A 17,789-nucleotide genomic window follows, 5' to 3' on the forward strand; every position below is an offset into this window, starting at 1 on the left:
AAGCTTCCAGTGGAGAATATAAACCTGTCAATAAAAGTTAAATATTTCATTCTAAGTAAATGCAGTAGCCCACAATTAGAAATAGATAGGAAAGTAAGTGCACACATTCTATTCATAGCCATCATGGTTCGATGAATAGTGTGTTGGATTTAAACCTGTGTCTATCCAATGTTCACTATGTAGGGGTGTGAAAGCTGGACAGTGAAGAAAGCTGACAGGAAGAAAATAGATGCATTTGAAACACAGTGTTGGAGGAGAGCTTTATGAATACCCTGGACTGACAGAAAGACAAACAAGTGGGTCCTACATCAAATCAAGCCAGAGCTTCCCCTAGAAGCAAAAATGACAAAACAGAGGCTGTCATACTTTGGGCACATCACAAGAAGACAAAACTCACTAGAGAAGACTATCATACTAGGGAAAGTTGAAGGCAGAAGAAGGAAAGGAAGACCAAATATGAGATAGACTGAATCTGTAAAGGAACCCATAGCCTTGAATTTACAAGATCTAAGCAGGGCTGTCATGATAGGACATTTTGGATGGCTTTCATTCATACAGTTGCCACAAGTCAGAGAAGACTTGATGCCATGTAACAGCCACCAATGTAGCTGTGAACACTGGGAGGTGTGAACAAGTTCTCTCTTATCAGCCCATGTTGTCACACAGGAAATTTTCCAAAACTGATTTGTTTTCATGTGTTTATTCTTTTTCCTGCAGAGATTTTTGCATTTCATAAGTTCATTGGTAAGAGTGAATTGATGCCAACTGCAATATTAGGTAGGCATGCCAGTTGCAAAGATGTAAATAATGTTTTCCAAGTGATTAGGAATTTTGTGAGAAAATACACCTGTCATTGAAATCTCTCTCTCTCTCTTTCTCTGTCTGTCTCTCTGAGTGAAACAGAACTGATACGCAATAGCAGAAAAACTGAAAATCTCATTTCACTCAAGTGAGTTGAACACTTGAATACTGGCCATTTCTAGCAAGTCCACTGCCACTTGTTAAGGCACAGGGCTACCTGCAACAATGCCTCCTATTAGTGAGGCACATATGGAACTATTCAGCACGTAGCAACAGCAAGGACACCATGGTGACATTCCTAACCCATTCCATACTGTCTCCCATATGGCATGCACAAGAAAGCTGAGAAGAGATCCTAGACCACCACCTTCTACATAGTCAATTTCATATGTGACCAGGAGAGTTAAAATCACCTGGAAGCCCAAACCACAGCTGCTTTAGGCACAAAAATGCCAGGGTCAAAGAAGGTAGTAGGATGTGCTACCGTTGCAGTCATAATTATCTGCCTCTTCTCTTTCACAGAGACTGGGAGGAAGCCAGCACTTGTCTTGGAGGAGACAGCCACCTTCCCTCTGAAAATAAAGACTTTATTTAATGTCTCAGCATAAAAATGAGGATTCCAAATTGTCTGATTGGTACCTCTGGAAAGGGAATTAAACAAGAGGAAGCTTTTTGAATTTGATCATACAGAAAACACAGAGTTTTGACAAAGATTATAACTGAAAAATGTTGGCGAAAGATATTTAGCACACTATAGGAGGTCCTTCTCAGTTTGCACTGGTGCCTCTCCACCTCAAGGTAAAACTCTCTTTTGGGTGTTTGGCCAGGTGGCCATTTTAGATGCAAAATGAAGCAACAGTGAAACCCATATTTCCTGCTTCACTAAGCAACGCCAAAACTCAAGATGGAACTTTTGCGATCTCCCAGCAGTAGCATGCATGCTTCCCATCCAAGCAGCTTTATCCGTGGGACAACCCTAGCTATATATTATGGTGCTAGAATCCTGCAATATCCTAACATGTGGTACTCCAGCTCAAAGGAATAGATTGGGTTCAACAAGTACAAGTACTAGCCCCAATTTTCAATTCCACACCATAGGTTCACAGGAGAAAGAGTATCCTTAGGAGAAGAGATGCTGCCACCTAGCTATTTTCCTACAAATTTTGCTATCATAACTTTATGATAAGACTAGGATACCAACTAAGCTAGCCACTCCTTCAATCTTTTCTGCCACCATACCCAATTTAGTCCCTTTTCACTTTATATACTGTAGCTATTACAAGTCCAACATATATAATAACAAGAACATAGGTATGATGATGTAACAATGTCAACATGCCAGCACTACTTGACAGGGGATTTTGTAACCTTGTCTGGCCACCAAAACCTGAGGACAGAATTATGTTTTAGAGACTTTGTGCTTATATTTCATTATGGATAAACTATCACTGGAATTTACCATCAGGGAGGCAGAGAAGAAGGGAGGGAGCATGCATGCATATGCAACTGCTGAAGAAATTTAACCACAAGAAATCACTATTATTCTGGGTTTAGAGAGCAACAGAAATACTGCCACAATTTGTGGCAGCACAACAGAATGCAAGCTAACATATCTGCACATATATTTTATTGCAACCCACAGCCAACATTTAAGACAACAAGAATGAAAGCCACAATTAATGCTGACATCTTAATGAAGTGTTTTTATTTCACTGAACAGTTAATTGCAAAGTTTACTATATTGCAGACTTTATGACAACTCATACCTAAACACCAAGCTAAACATGACATGAAAAAGCCATTCTGGGAGATGCTAAGCATGTATTATGCAGCTGAGAAATAGGTCATTAACATTCACTTTGAGGGGTTTTCATCCCCCACTGGCCAACAAAAGCAATATCTCATCTTTAAAGCTCTGTGTTGGCTCCTTTACCTTCTCAGAATTATTGCAAGTGCTATCTGGCATGACACAACTAGTAATAAAATCAGTCATCCCAAGTGACAATCAAATGGACTAAAAGCATATAGGAGAGGTCTGGTTTCTAGCAAAACTCAAAGGTTAAATAACTGCCCAACTCTTGGAAATAAAATATATTTGCACACTTCAATTAAAACTTAGGAACAAAGACAGCTTAAAATTATATGCACACATCACAATCTCATGTTAGTAACATCTAACATTTGTGAGAGCCAGTGTGGTGTAGTGGTTAAGAGCATGGGACTGGGACTCAGAGGATCTGGGTTCTAGTCCCCGCTCAGCCATGGAGCCAACTGGGTGACTTTGGGCCAGTCACAGACTCTCAGCCCAATCTACCTCACAGGGTTGTTGTTGTGGGGATAAGATGGAGGAGGAGAATGATGTAAGCTGCCTTGAGCCCTTTGGAGGAAAAAGGCAGAATATAAATCGGAAGAGCAGGTTGCTTACCTGTTAACTGATGTGCAGTGCCTTTGGCCGGAAGATTAACAGCTAACGGTTTTTGTTGGGAACTCCGCTCCCCCTCCCCACTAGCATTATATAAGGAGCGAAGTGTCTGCCATTTTCCAGTCTTTGAAAGACCGACGTTTGCTCCCTTAATAAAGTTTTTGTCATCATGATAAGAGAACCAAAATTTTGGTGGTACGACAAATATCTAAAGAGATCCTAGCATCAAAGAGAAGAAAGTTGGACCACCCATGACACCAAGCAGGGTCGGAGGGTGGGTTGTGTGACTGCACAGATGGCCACTTGAAGAACACCAGTTACAGGTAAGCAACCTGCTCTTCTTCATCGTGGCCTCTGTGCATCACACATATGGATAGAATAACAAGCTTACCCCAACCGGAGGAGGGAGGTGTCATCAAAGAAGGACAGAAGAAAGAACAGCTCTGCCAAAAGTGCATTCTTGTCTGGCACGGACATCAAGCCTATAGTGTCTGGCGAAGGTACACGGGGTAGCCCAAGTGGCCGCTCTGCATATGTCTTCTATCGGGATCCCTGATGCAAAGGCCAAAGAAGCAGCAACAGCTCTTGTAGAATGACCTATTGGAGTAGATGGTAGTCCAATTTAGCTAACTGGTAAGACAGAACAATTGTATTCACTATCCATTTAGAAAGTCGTTGGGAAGTGATCAGATAGCCTCGGTCATGTTCCGAGTATTTCACAAAAAGTCTATTGGAGTGTCGAACAGACTCAGTCCCCGACCTATAAAAGGCTAAGCAACGACAAATGTCCAGCATATGCAGAGATCTCTCTATCGAATTCGAAGGGGTTGGAAAGAAGGCTAGTAAAACGATCTCTTGCTGCATGTGAAACGAAGTAGTGATTTTCGGAAGAAAAGACGGATCCAGCCATAGAACTACCTTTTCCTTCAGAAAAGGGGGGTCTACCCTAAGGGCACAGAGTTCAGAAGAACTACGGGCTGAAGGAAAGCAGTCTTCCATGAGACAAGGCGTAGATCGATCATCGCCATGGGTTTGAAAGGTGGTTGAGTCAGTGCTTGTAAAACCACTGAAATACTCCAAGTGGGCATCAGGAGCTTTATTGTTGGATGGAGGTTGCTCAATCCTCTCAAAAATCTTTTAATCAAAGGTTGAGAAAAAATGGAGAAACCGTGTACAGTTCCACGGTGGTGAAAAATCGCTGCTGTATATACTTTTATGGAAGAAGGTTTAAGTCCAGACTGATGCAATTTGAAGAGGAACTGAAGAATCTGTTGAACAGAAGCCGAGGACGCCAAAAACGAGTGTGATTTGGCAAAGCTAGAGAATCTACGCCATTTCGCTGCATACGATTTTCTAGTGGATGGCCGTAACACAGATTCGAGAATATATCTTAGATCTGGGTATAAAATCTGTGGAGTAGAGGTAGTAGGGATCGCCGGTGGCGTCGACACTGGTGCATCGCATATGGTTATCGAATCCTCCATGCAGTCAGTTTCAGCGACAACAAGTCTGGGTGTCGGATCGTGCCCTCCCTCTGGGCAAAGAAATAAGGAAGAAGAGGGAGTTGGAGGAAATCCTCCCGAGAGATGTGAAGGAGAGTTGAGAACCATGGCTGGCGTGGCCACCAGGGGGTAATTAGTAGCCCTGTGGCCCCGTCGTGAATGATCTTTGCCAACACTCTCATAATGAGGGGAATCGGTAGGAAAGCGTAAAAAGTCATGTCGTTCCAGGGGATCATGAAAGCATCCCCAGATGACCCCTGTCCTATCCCCGCTCTGGAACAATAGTTTGTGCATACCCTGTTTTGTTGTGTGGCAAACAGGTCTATGTCTGGCGGACCCCAGTGGTGAAACAGTCTGTCGCAAACCCGACAGTCTAGTTCCCATTCGTGTGACCGCGACATATGTCTGCTCAAGAGATCTGCGTCTATATTGTCCGTGCCCGCAAGATGAACTGCTAGAAGAGTGATACCTCTCGGTATGCACCAGTCCCAAATCTGCATGGATAGGTGGGCTAGTTTCTGGGACCAGGTTCCCCCTTGTTTGTTCAAATAAAAGATGGTAGCCATGTTGTCCGAGGTCATCTGGACGACCTGGTGGAGAAGCACATCCTCGAACGATTGCAGGGCTTTGAAAACAGCAAGAAGTTCCAGGAAGTTGATGTGGTTCCTGGAATCCCGGTGACTCCATACCCTTGGGTATGTAGATCGGAGCAAATGGCTCCCCATCCCAGCAGAGACGCGTCGGTACCGAGGGTCACTGTAGGGTACCGAGGTCGAAACGGGACACCGACATTTAAATTGGCTGGTTCTATCCACCATAACAGGGACTGAAGAATGGAGACCAGAAGTCGAATCCATTTGGTGGGTGGATCTGTCTGTGGTCGGAACATCCCGTTGAAGAACAGCTGGAGAGGGCGTAGCCTGAGTTTGGCATGTGGAACCACAGTGATGGATGCAGACATGTGTCCCAACAGGCTCTGGATAGACCGGGCGGGGACAGTTCTTTCTTGTCGGATCTGAGAGATGCACCGAGCAATAGCATGTTGTCTGTCTTGAGGAAGAAAAGCTCTTGCCAACGTCGAATCCAGCCGGGCTCTGATAAAGTTGATCGTCTGTGTAGGGAGAAGAGAAGACTTCTGTTGATTAATACAGAGTTAGAGGTCTTGTAATAGAGCACACGTAATCTCAACAGCAGATGAAAGTCCTGCTTTTGTGTCAGAAACCAACAACCAATCGTCAAGGTACGGGTATATCTGAATTCCATGTAAACGAAGGTGTGCGCAGACAGGAGCCATACACTTCGTAAAAACCCTTGGTGCAGTGGCCAATCCAAACGGTAACACCTTGAATTCGTAGATTTCAGAGTCCACCGCAAAACGAAGGAAGCGCCTCTAACTTGGATGTATTGAAATATGAAAATAAGCATCCTTCAAATCCAGTGAGGCAATCCAATCCCCTCTTCCCAGCAATGGAAGTATACTTTGGAGTGTGGTCATCCGAAACTTTTTTGGTGTTATGAATCTATTGAGAGCTCTCAAGTCCAATATGGATCTGAGACCCCCATCTCGTTTCGGGACCGTAAAATATCTGGAATAGAATCCGTGGAGTCCCTCCGATAACAATAAGCGACGAACAGCTACTTTAGTAAGGAGTTGGTGAATCTCGTCCAACAGTACCGACGAGGTGTATAACGGATAGGATTCGGTGACGGAACAACATCGAATTCAATTCCATAGCCGTGCCGGATGATGGATAACACCCACCCATCAGATGTGATGAACTCCCAAGTGGGGAGCCGACTTTTCAGCCGGTCCCCAAATGAGAGAGAGGAGAGGAGAGGAGAGGAGAGGAGAGGAGAGGAGAGGAGAGGAGAGGAGAGGCTCGTTCGTCGCATCAGCACTGTCGCCTGTCCATGTCAAAGCGGTGGCGGCCCTGCTGGAAGCGCTGGGATAGTTGTTGTCTGCGGCGTTGTTGGCGTTGATGTGGGTGTTGTTGCCGAGGCTGAAATTGTTGGCGGTATTGCAGGCATGACCATGACCACTTACATCGAGGCAGGGATTGCAGTTCCATATGACGGGCCATCATTCTGGATTCGTGGATTTTCTTCAGTTTGCTATCCGTCTTCGCATTGAAGAGACTGGATCCGAACGGCATCTCCTCAATTCTCTGCTTCATTTCGTCCGGAAAATTGCAATTACGCAACCAGGCGTGTCTGCAGAGGGAAATGACACCAACAAGCGACCTCGAATCAGAATCAACATGGTGCCTCACTGTGGAGAGCTGTTGCACCGCCACCTGCATAGCTTCCTTAACAAAGGTTTTTGCAGTTCGCCCTGGTTTCCTGGGAAGGTGTCAATGATGGCGTCTAGGCGTTGCATAACAAAAAAAAATTGATAGCGTGCCAGGGTTGCCTCATAATTGGAAATTCGTACTCCAAGGCCCGAAGCTGCGTATACCCGGCAGGCGAGAGAGTCAACTTTTCTTCCCTCTTTATCACGAGGCGAGGTGTGTCCACGTGCTTCCCAGCCCTGGGAGGATTCCACAACAACCGAGTTCGGCTTGGGGTGACGGAGGAGGAACGGGATGTCTTCCTCCCGAACCCGATACACAGATTCGTATTTACATGAAGTTGGTTGTGGGTGAGCCAGGAGGTCCCATGGCTGAGTCATTGCCTACCGTAAGGTCATAATGAATGGCAAGGCAATAGATGTGGATCGTTCGCCCCTGACCACATCATAAAAACAGTCAGTGCTCAGCCCCATTTGTTGGTGGGCTTCGATATCAAGCGACCTACCTAGCCTGGCCATCAATTCATTGAACGAGATGTACGGTTCTTCAGGTGACCCCGGGCCCTGCAAAGTAACCGCTGCATCCGGCGAGGTCGAGTCAGCCTCAGACTCATCAGATTCCATCCAGTAGAGGGGTGGTGCACTGGAGGAAGAATCTCCTGGTGACTCTGATCTGCCACTTTCTTTAGATGGAGCCCTCGGGGTGTCTCTGGGCATTGAATGGAAGCGATCCCAAGGAGCTGGCAGCGAAGATCGTCCCCTGGAAACCGGGAAATAGGCCACGGATTGGTACTCTTTCCGTCTCGGAGCAGAGGAGTATCTGGAATGGTACCAGTCATCGGATCTAGCACCCGAGGACTGGCTCCTGCGGCTTCCCAGGGGAGAGATGACGATCTCGGTATCCAGCGGGACAGGCAGCATTGGCGTTGGTGACACAGCTCTTGGTGGAGAATCTCTTATTTCCGCATCTGAGATGGAACCACGCCATGAATCCAGAATAGGTTTGGCTGCCATTCGGCGCGGTGAGCCTGGCGGGGTAACCCTCATAGCCGCCTGGATGGTCGGGATCGAGGGGGTCGGTTCCGTAGCAGGAGTCGGGATCGAGGAAATCGCCGAACCCGAGTGGCGATGTTTTGCGTGCTTGGGATTCCTCGGCTTTTTAACCAGCTTGCCCGCCTTATCTTTTTTGGCCTTCTTATGCACAGGATGTTTGTCCGGATCGCTGTGCTTTCTCTTCTCCTTTTGTTTCCTTGGCAGGGAAACAGGCTGATCGGCCATCGTATGAGCACCTTCTTCAGAAGGGCGTGAGGGCAGAGCAATGGAGGAAGAGGCCGGGCGTTGCGGCAGGTCGGCCGAAGTTGGGCGGCCTTCAGGTGGGGCCACAGTAGTGGGAGGCTTAGCCACCAGCTGGTCCGATTGGAGGAGAGCCTGGTCCCACAAAAGTCTGTGGAGGTGGTTCTCCCGGTTCTTCCTCGCCTGTTTGGAGAAGGCCAAACAATGGCTGCACTTATCGGTCCTGTGCCCTTCCCCCAAACAAAGGAGACACAGGTCATGCGGGTCCATGGCGGGCATTTTGGAGCCGCACTTCCCGCACTTGCGGGACGCCGCCAGTTGCACCATCGTAGAAATAGAAGAAAAAGGAGATAGTAAAGAACCAGTGTGGTGTAGTGGTTAAGAGCCTGGGTCTGGGACTCAGAGGATCTGGGTTCTAGTCCCTGCTCAGCCATGGAGCCAACTGGGTAACTTTGGGCCAGTCACAGACTCTCAGCCCAACCTACCTCACAGGGTTGTTGTTGTGGGGATAAGATGGAGGAGGAGAATGATGTAAGCTGCCTTGAGCCCTTTGTAGGAAAAAGGCAGGATATAAATAGAAAAATAAAAAAATAAATAAAGCGGGAAAGTAATATTTTTTGTTTTTTGTTTTTTTTTAAGGAACAAGAGAGAGAAAAAACGGTGAAAAGTTAAGAAGTAAGTGAAATACTAACAACAACAGGAACGAGGAAATACTAACTTGGTAAGGAAAAAAGAGAAGTTTTTCAATGAGTGAGAGGTAAGTAATGATCTAAGCGAGAGTGAAGCGGCACGAGGCACAATGAACGGCGGTCGCAAAGACTGGAAAATGGCGGACACTCCGCTCCTTATATAATGCTAGGGGGGAGGGGGAGCGGAGTTCCCGCCAAAAACCGTCAGCTGTTAATCTTCCGGCCAAAGGCACTGCGCAGGTGCAGAACCCATATGTGTGATGCACAGAGGCCACGACGAAGAAAAAAAAGTTGGTTTTTAATTTGGATTAAGTCATGGAGAAAGATGATGTGTTCTTTGTCATTTTCTGATCTGAGTACCAAAAACAATTTGCCTGCTGTGGCTGAGTGGAAGTACTTACAAATATACCATTTCCTAGAATCTAGGTTTGTCCCTGAAGCATCTTCAGCCTACAAATGTAGCAGTTATTAGAAATGTTTACTGAGGTTGACCCGTTACATTGACCCACAAGCCTTGACAAGAAACATCTACTAGGATAATAGAAAGAGAGGGTGAAAACAATATATTGAAGCCCTGTACTGAAGAGTTTTAAAAAATGACAGACCCCTTCAAAAAGGAATTTTATCAGGATGAACATGCAATTTTAGAAAGTAAAGTGAAAGCTGCTCTGAAAGCACTTGTAAAAAATAGAGATAGTACCAATAGAACTGTTCCAAATTACAGAGTCTGAACTGGTCCAAAATCCTTAAAAGAATATGCCAAAAGCGATGGAAAACAGGGCATTTTCTGTGCAAATAAAGCCAGAACTTTCCCTGGAAGCATAAATGGCAAAACTGAAGCTGTAGTACTTCTGGCACATCATAAGAAGAAGGCAAGACTCATTAGAGAAGACAATAATCAGAAGACAAGACTCATTAGAGAGGACAATAATGCTCGGGAAAGTCAAAGGCAGAGGGAAAAGATGAAGACCTGCAATGAGATGCATTAATTCCATTAAGGAAGCCACAGGCTTGAATTTACAAAAGCTGAGCAGGACTTTCAAGGACAGGACATTCATTCAGAGGGTAATCATAAGTCAGAGATGACTTGACAGCACGTAACTACAACAAAGGTGAATGCTGCTTTAAAGTCACTACCTGAAGCTTCAATAGACCTCTGATTGTATCTTATTTAACAAAAACTCCCATGTGTACTGGGTGCCACAATCTCATGTTAGTAAGGGTTTGTCTAGATTGAGCAACTGCTGGAAATGTAATAAAAGCTAGTGTTGTGTAGTGGCTAGAGTGCTGGCCTAGGGATCCAGGAGATTTGTATTTTAATCCCCACTTAGCCATGAAGATCACTGGGTGTCTTTGCACCAGTCAGAGACTTTCAGCCCAACGTACCTCACAAGGTTGTTGTTCTGAGCATAAGATTGCAAAGAGGAGGAGAAGTATGCCTTGAGTTTCCCAAATGGAAAAAAGAGAGGGATATAAATATATGAAATAAATTTAAAAATAATGCAGATAATGATACTTCAAAGCACAAGTTTGGGCAATGAAGCTGCCTCTTTTTGGATGGAAGTTATAATACAGATCACCTTTGTATTAGAACACATTTTGATATATTTTAAATTATTCAAGTTATTGACCAAAGTGAACCCTGTATACAGAATTATGCATGTTGTGGAAAAGGTGGGTAGGAAAAATTTTTTACCCCCCTCCCATAATAGTAGAACCCAGCATCATTCCATGAAGCTGACTGGAGGGAAATTAAGGACAGATAAAAGAAAGTACTTCTTAACATAGCATATAGTCAACTATGGATTTCACTTCCACATGATGCTGCGATGGCCATCAATGTGTATGGCTTTAAAGGGGGCCTGGAAGAATTTGTGGCAGAGAAAGCTATCAATGGCTACTAGTCTTGACACCTATATGCCGCCTCCAGTATCAAAGGCAGTTTGAGTAGATACACCAGTTGCTGGGGAATGCATGGGATCATGGTCCTGCTTGTGGACCTCCCTAGGTAATGGGCTGCATTGCTGTATTGCTCTGACCATCAGGAACATTTTCCTGAAGTTCACTCAGAATCTACCTTCCTGTAACCTGCGTCCATTATTCCATTTCCTGAATTCTGGGATGATCCTAGCCCCTAGAAGTTACAGTATGTACATAACTGCCACCAGCAGTAATATATTTCTGAGTTTTCCTACAGCCAACAAAATGAAGCACACCTAGGAACACTCACAATGTGATGATGTAACATCATTTGTATTTGCTTAATCTCACCTTTCCACAACAAACATAGTCCAGGCAACTAACCGAATATAAACTAAAAAGCAACTTTAAATACAACAGCAATAAAATATGAAAATACCAACAAATAAAATACTCAAATGCCAAGGTAAAATAACAGTACCAAAAAAGACATCGCAGTAAGCACATCAAATGCATTAGCATAAGGTCCAATTTTAAATATGCCCATTTGGGGAAAAGTCCTTAAGAAAAAAAGAGGCAAAAAGAACACCAGCCAAAAGTCAATGGAAATTCTATATAGTACATTTTTATTACTAAATCTTACAGAGAAAAGAAGTGGAGCCTGCTGAAGTGGCAGACACATTTTGCTTTGATATCGAGTTTTGCATAGATAGTTTAGGATGCTTCCCTCTTACAGAAAATTCTCAAACCCAACAAAACTATGTAGCTCTGTACTCCATCAACTGATCTCATTAGGCTTAGTTGAATATATTTTGGTGTACACCTAAAACATACTTAATGTCCATATTATTTTGAAATAATTAACCTACTTTTTATAAAACCTAGTGAGAAACTCGGAGGTACCTAAAACAGAAAATTATGTGCATTGCTCAAAAGGAAAAGAGATGAGATTTTGATTGTAATGAAATACCTTGATTGTAATAAAGAAAATGAAGTAATTTCTTTTGCTATCTGTGGCTGACACAAAAGCTCAAAACAGATTAAGTCCATAGCTCTAAATTGAAGTGGTAACAATATATTAAAAACCTAGTTACATGTCAAAGAAAATGGATTATGAGCTGCCCATTTTTCCAAGAGTCCAAAAAACATGCAACTGATATAGAAGATAAAATTGGGATGCTGAATGTATCTTTGCAGCTTTTTCAAGTGCAGATTAAAAAACGGGGCTCGCCACTTTTTCTTATCCCATACATGCTGTTACCCATCAGCTATTTTCCCAGGAGTGTTCACCCATCTCTTCCAACTTCCTGCAATTCACTTCACAATAAAACTAGACATGATGGCAACAGGTCAATGTCATAATTGTCATAATCAGGTCAATGTCGATGCCCCTTAAGTGTGAAGAGATTGAGTGTACAGCATGTATGACTAGGCAGGCAAGAATTGAACCACCCAGTGTTCATATACCCCAATTTCTTATCCTCTGCCAGCTCAAGTCGCATATGGCTGAGGAGGAAGATGACAGTTTCTCCATTCCCTCTGTATGCTACTGAAAATCTGCTCTTGAGAAATTAATATCCCAGCCTTGTACCATCAAGTTAAGGTTGCTTCAACTGGTGTCTCCAAGCACTGACATGAATTAGAACTGCTTAGCTTCAGCAAGGTGGTTACCTTATCTTCCTTCAGACCATACCATGAAATGCTCTGGAACAGAATCATTTGTGGGGTGGACAGGGATCTTAAGGGAACTTCACAATGGATTCAAAATGAGTTTCTATTTCTATGAATCTGAGCTGTGGGTTCATCAGTAGACCAGCTCTTTCTGAATTACGTGGATTTGCAGTTGTTCATACTGCTTTTCCACTACGGGGAACATTTAGGCAAATGTGCATTAGCACAATGAAATCTTCATACATCCCTAAAAACAGCAACGCGCCGACTCTGTGCCGCCACTCGGCAGCGACGCCCGCACTGGCAGCAACACCGCCCGACCGCACCTGGCACCGGGACCCGCCCCGCACGTGTGACACATGCATTGGTGACTTCCCGCCTTGACTTCTGTGACGCGCTCTACGTGGGGCTACCCTTGAAGACGGTCCGGATACTTCAGTAGGTTCAAAATAGAGCTGCCAGGCTGCTGACGGGGACTGGGCGTTATGGTCACATGACTCCAGTTCTCCATCAGCTTCACTGGCTTCCCATTGAAGTCCGGGCCCAATTCAAGGTGTTGGTGATGACCTATAAAGCCCTAAACAGCTTGGGTCCTGGTTACCTGAAGGACGCTTACATCCATATATGCCCGGCCGCCCCCTGAGATCAGCAGGAGAGGCCCTCCTCCGGGAGCCCTCTGTGAAAGAAATTAGGAGGGTGGGTACTCGGAGGAGGGCTTTCTCTGCGGTGGTGCCTAAGTTATGGAATGCGCTCCCCAGAGAGGTCCGCCTGGCGCCGTCGTTATTTGTTTTTCGGCGCCAGGCGAAGACCTTTTTATTTAAGCGGCATTTTAACTGTTAGTATTACTTGATCTTATTTGGCCAGGGCGGCTTATTTTATATTATATTTTTGGATATAAATAACAATAAATAAAAATAAAAAGACTCAATTTTTAGATGACAGAAAAAAAGACATGTAACAATCTTCAAAACAGAAATCAAACAGATTTCACAAAGTCCACATGTCCCAACACTCCCATGCATGAGTGTAAGTACCTTTTGCTCACACACCATTAACCTTTGGATCCAAGCTACTAATTTTACCAAACCAGGTACAAGTTGCCAAACAGGAGGAACCTACAAGATTCAAGGCATAGAAGCCTCCTAAATAAATAAATAAATGTCTGGTGTGGGATGTATTTGCTAAGTACTGCACATCCATTATTAACATTAACAAAATAGTTAAAGGACTTCTCTTTCATATACATATATGCATATGTACAGTGCAGGTACAAAATAGGAAGCTGAGGCAGATATTCTTTGCTAGTTCTGCTCAATTGCATCTCAAAATCATCAGTGTGTAATATCGAATAAACAGTCAATGAACCACAAAATGTATTTTCTTTCTGTTGCACAATAATAAATTATTCTTTCTCATTTCTGGATAAACCTTATCAAGTTACTGAACTTTGGTATAATTTTAGCTTTCTGCTTCTCTGGCATATTTATTATCAGTGTTAAAATCAATACTTTGTCATAACTGAAATCAAGGTCAGGCAATTTGCCTGGTCCTGAAGACAAACATTTTAGTATTATTTTCATCTTAGATATCATCTCATTAATCAGTCCACTTCCACAGGAAGCTCAGTTACGATTTTTCCTATTTCTCACTGCAGCATAGAAAATTGACAAACGTATTTTTCTGAGCCCATGTACTCTCTTATGAAATGCTCGTAAGTACTTCAAAATCTTCCTGAAATTGGCATTAAAATTAACAATATGGACAAAATGCAAGAGTAGCACAAGATAGATAACATTTCCAGAAAAAAACCTGTTTAGTCTGTAGTTGCCAGTTTTTTGTCCCCCACCCCCTCCCCTTTTCTCAAGCAGTCTGTTAACTGGGTATAGCAAATTACTCATAGGGGGAATTATCTGCAATGTGGCCAGGTCACATGCATAATCTGATCATTCCAAACAGTCCATCCTTTCTTTTGAAAAGGTTCTCCAGTCCCCTCATTATTCTTTTCCAGACCTTTGAGAAAGATGATCTCAAATACCTGATGGACCCATAGACATGGTGCCAGTTTAATTTTTCCAGGGAACTTAATCATGTCAGCATACATTATTGGTATTGTCCAAAGGTTGCTTATGCTAGCACTGCATCAATAGTGTAAGTAGAGCAACAGTTTCAGGTCCGCTCATTGCAACCTAAATTCTATACAATGCTCCAATTGTAACCATACCATAGGTTTATAGAAGTACATTATAATATGGGCAGCTTTATTTTTTATCCTTTTCCTATCTATTCCTACCATGGTATACTCCTTTTTATTTATTTTGTTTATATTTATTCATCTGTAAATCTCTTTTATTTATATTTAAAGGTAAATATCCTTTACATATTAATTTTTTTCAATACCACCCAATAGCTGAAGCTCGCTAGGCAGTTCCCAAAAATTATAAGCCACAAATATAATAAAAACAAGAGGCCTCAGATTTTAATCATACTGTCTGGGAGGGTTCATGCTAAGGGAGGCACCAATCAAATCTTGCAGTCCTAATTCACATACAGCTTTATAAATTAAAATCAGCACCTTGAATCAGGCTCAGAAAGATTCAGGCTGCCAATGCAAGAGGGCTGGAATTGGTGGCATATGCTCACACTTTCTGGAACCTGTTATTAATCTGGCTACTGTGTTTTGCATTAGCTGAAGCTTCTGAATACCTTTCTAGGGCATTCCCAGAGGCAGCATCCTGAAGTCATTAATGTGGAATCTACCAGAGCATAGGCTACCAAAGCCAAGTTATCATGTTCCAGAAAACAGCATAACTGGGCCATCAGCTATAGCTAGTAGAAAAGTGTTTTCTGCCACTGAGACCACCTGAGCTTCAAGTGGCAAAGAGAGCACCAACCCACCACCCCAAGCTGTGAACCACCTCCTTTAGAGGAAGTGAAACCTCATCCAGAATTGGATGAACACCATCTATGCTGTCACTCGCCAACAGCATCTCAGGTCTTGTCTGGACTGTGTCTCCATTTATTAGCGCTCATCCAGTCCATTGTCTCAGCCAGGCACTGAACTCATATACCCTCAGCTTCATCTAATGACGATTTAAAGGATTATGCTCCCCCATCTCTCTCCTGATATAGATTTCCATACATGGTGTTATCATGGTTTCCATGCCAAAATTTGTCCTGAAACCTGACTGAAATAAATCCACTGTTGTCCCAGAACTTCCAGAGATCATTGGCAATGTCTCATTGCCAAGAAAACAAACATTTCCCATCACCCTAAATGTGTTAAAATATTCCTTATCAGAAGTGCTCTCACAGCCACTTCTTTCAGCCAACCCTCTAGCAAAGAGGCATTGATTACCTCACCGGCCCAGCCAGCTATCTCCTCATTGCCAGTCTTCATAAGCCAAGAAGGACATAGATCCAAAATGAAAGTGGTTGCCTGAACAACTTCAAGCAAATTGTCAACATCCTCAAGCTGTACCAACTGAAACCCATCCAACAAAACTGGACAAAACTGTGCTCTGAATACTCACCAGATTTGCTTTCTATAGATATTTTGTTTTGGAAGTGACTTGGAAACATATGAGAGCATTCCTCTGATGGATCCACACATTCCTCATGGTCCGGAGCATTATAACAATGAAATCTATTATCTGGGAAAGTTATGGGCTCTCTAGAGAAGTTTTAGACTTTCTGGAGACATTCACAAAGCAGCTGAATAGTCATCTGAATGGGATGATGTAACTTGGTGTCCTGCAATAGCAGGGGGTTGGACCCATTAGCCTTCTGGCCCCTTTCAACTCTACTATTCTATGATTCTTAGGGATGCCATGAAATAAGCACAGGACACCCTGTTGGGCAGCATATAGGAGATTCAGTGGATACAGAGAAATGCAATACAAGATGCAAATGCTCCAGACAGACAGCGAGCTGGAAGTTTTCTTTTTATAGACCACAGCATCCACCTGCTCCCTGACCCTCAAAACCACACAGATGCTGATCCGAGAACCACAATGTATGTAACTGAGAGACTAATTATTCTCCATTCGCCCACCCAGTTCTCAGTTATCAGCTGCCCCATCCACTATTAAATCACACAGGTGTGGGAGTACTTCTAAGGCACTAATCTAGCATTTAAAAGCAGCATTCAGTCACTCAATGGCAAGATGCCAGGGTGACTACCAGACTTATGGATGTGGGGAGGGCTGGCACACAGCACAGCCCTCAACTGTCAAGGTGCAATTATGGCAGAGGAGCTGAATAATCACTCAGGCTGAACACAACAAAACAGGATTCATAAAAGAAAGAAAACAGCATCTAACTTTAGACAACACAGAGTAACTCTCATCAAATGATTATTATTGTATGTTTAAAAACAGACTTCCCTGACTTGAGTCAAACTCCTATATAAAGCATTAGAGAAACTGAATCAAGGAGGGAAGGGAATGGATCAGATCTCTTGCATCAAAACCTTACAGCTAGAGTTTCCATAAGTAGATACCGTATGTCCTGAACCACTATTCCATGTTAGAAGCAACAAAAACATTCATAGAATTAAAATGGAGATACAGATTCATTCATGTGGATGCCTTAGCCATGACAAACCCATGTGAATCATTTATGAAACTCATTATCTTATTTTATTTGTTTGTTTGTTTTGTATACCATGCAACAGCTCTGGGAGGTTCACAGCATATTTAAAAACAATATAAAATATACCAATTAAAACACATTAAAATATCATAAAAATTTAAAACAAAAATAAAAACAGAAAAATAAAAATTATATATTAAAAAGGCCCTGTCTAACAACCAACTGGCCCCAGTAACTAGCTAAGTGCCCTGCAGTAGAGGACACTCTTTATATAGCACTGAAAACATAGTAAAGTTGGTGCCAGGCAAGCCTCAATGGGAAACTCATTCCATGACTGGGGGCCATGACTGAAAAGGCACTTCTTGCCACCATCTGAGCCTCCCTTAGAGGTGGCAACTGAAAAAAGGCCCCAGAACTTGATTGTAGTGTCCAGGTAGATAGAGGTCAAGAGAGGTGTTCTATCAGGAATCATGATCCCAAGCCCTTTAGGGCTTTCTAAGTCAAAACCAGTACTTTAAATTTGGCTTGGAAGCATACAGGCAACCAGTGCAAGTGGGTCATAATTGGTGTTATAAGATCAGACCACCTGATCCCTGTTATGGCTGCCACTTTTT

The sequence above is a fragment of the Varanus komodoensis genome, unplaced genomic scaffold, assembly GCF_004798865.1.
Source record: "Varanus komodoensis strain SLA01 unplaced genomic scaffold, ASM479886v1 scaffold16, whole genome shotgun sequence".
NCBI classification, from domain to species: domain Eukaryota; kingdom Metazoa; phylum Chordata; class Lepidosauria; order Squamata; family Varanidae; genus Varanus; species Varanus komodoensis.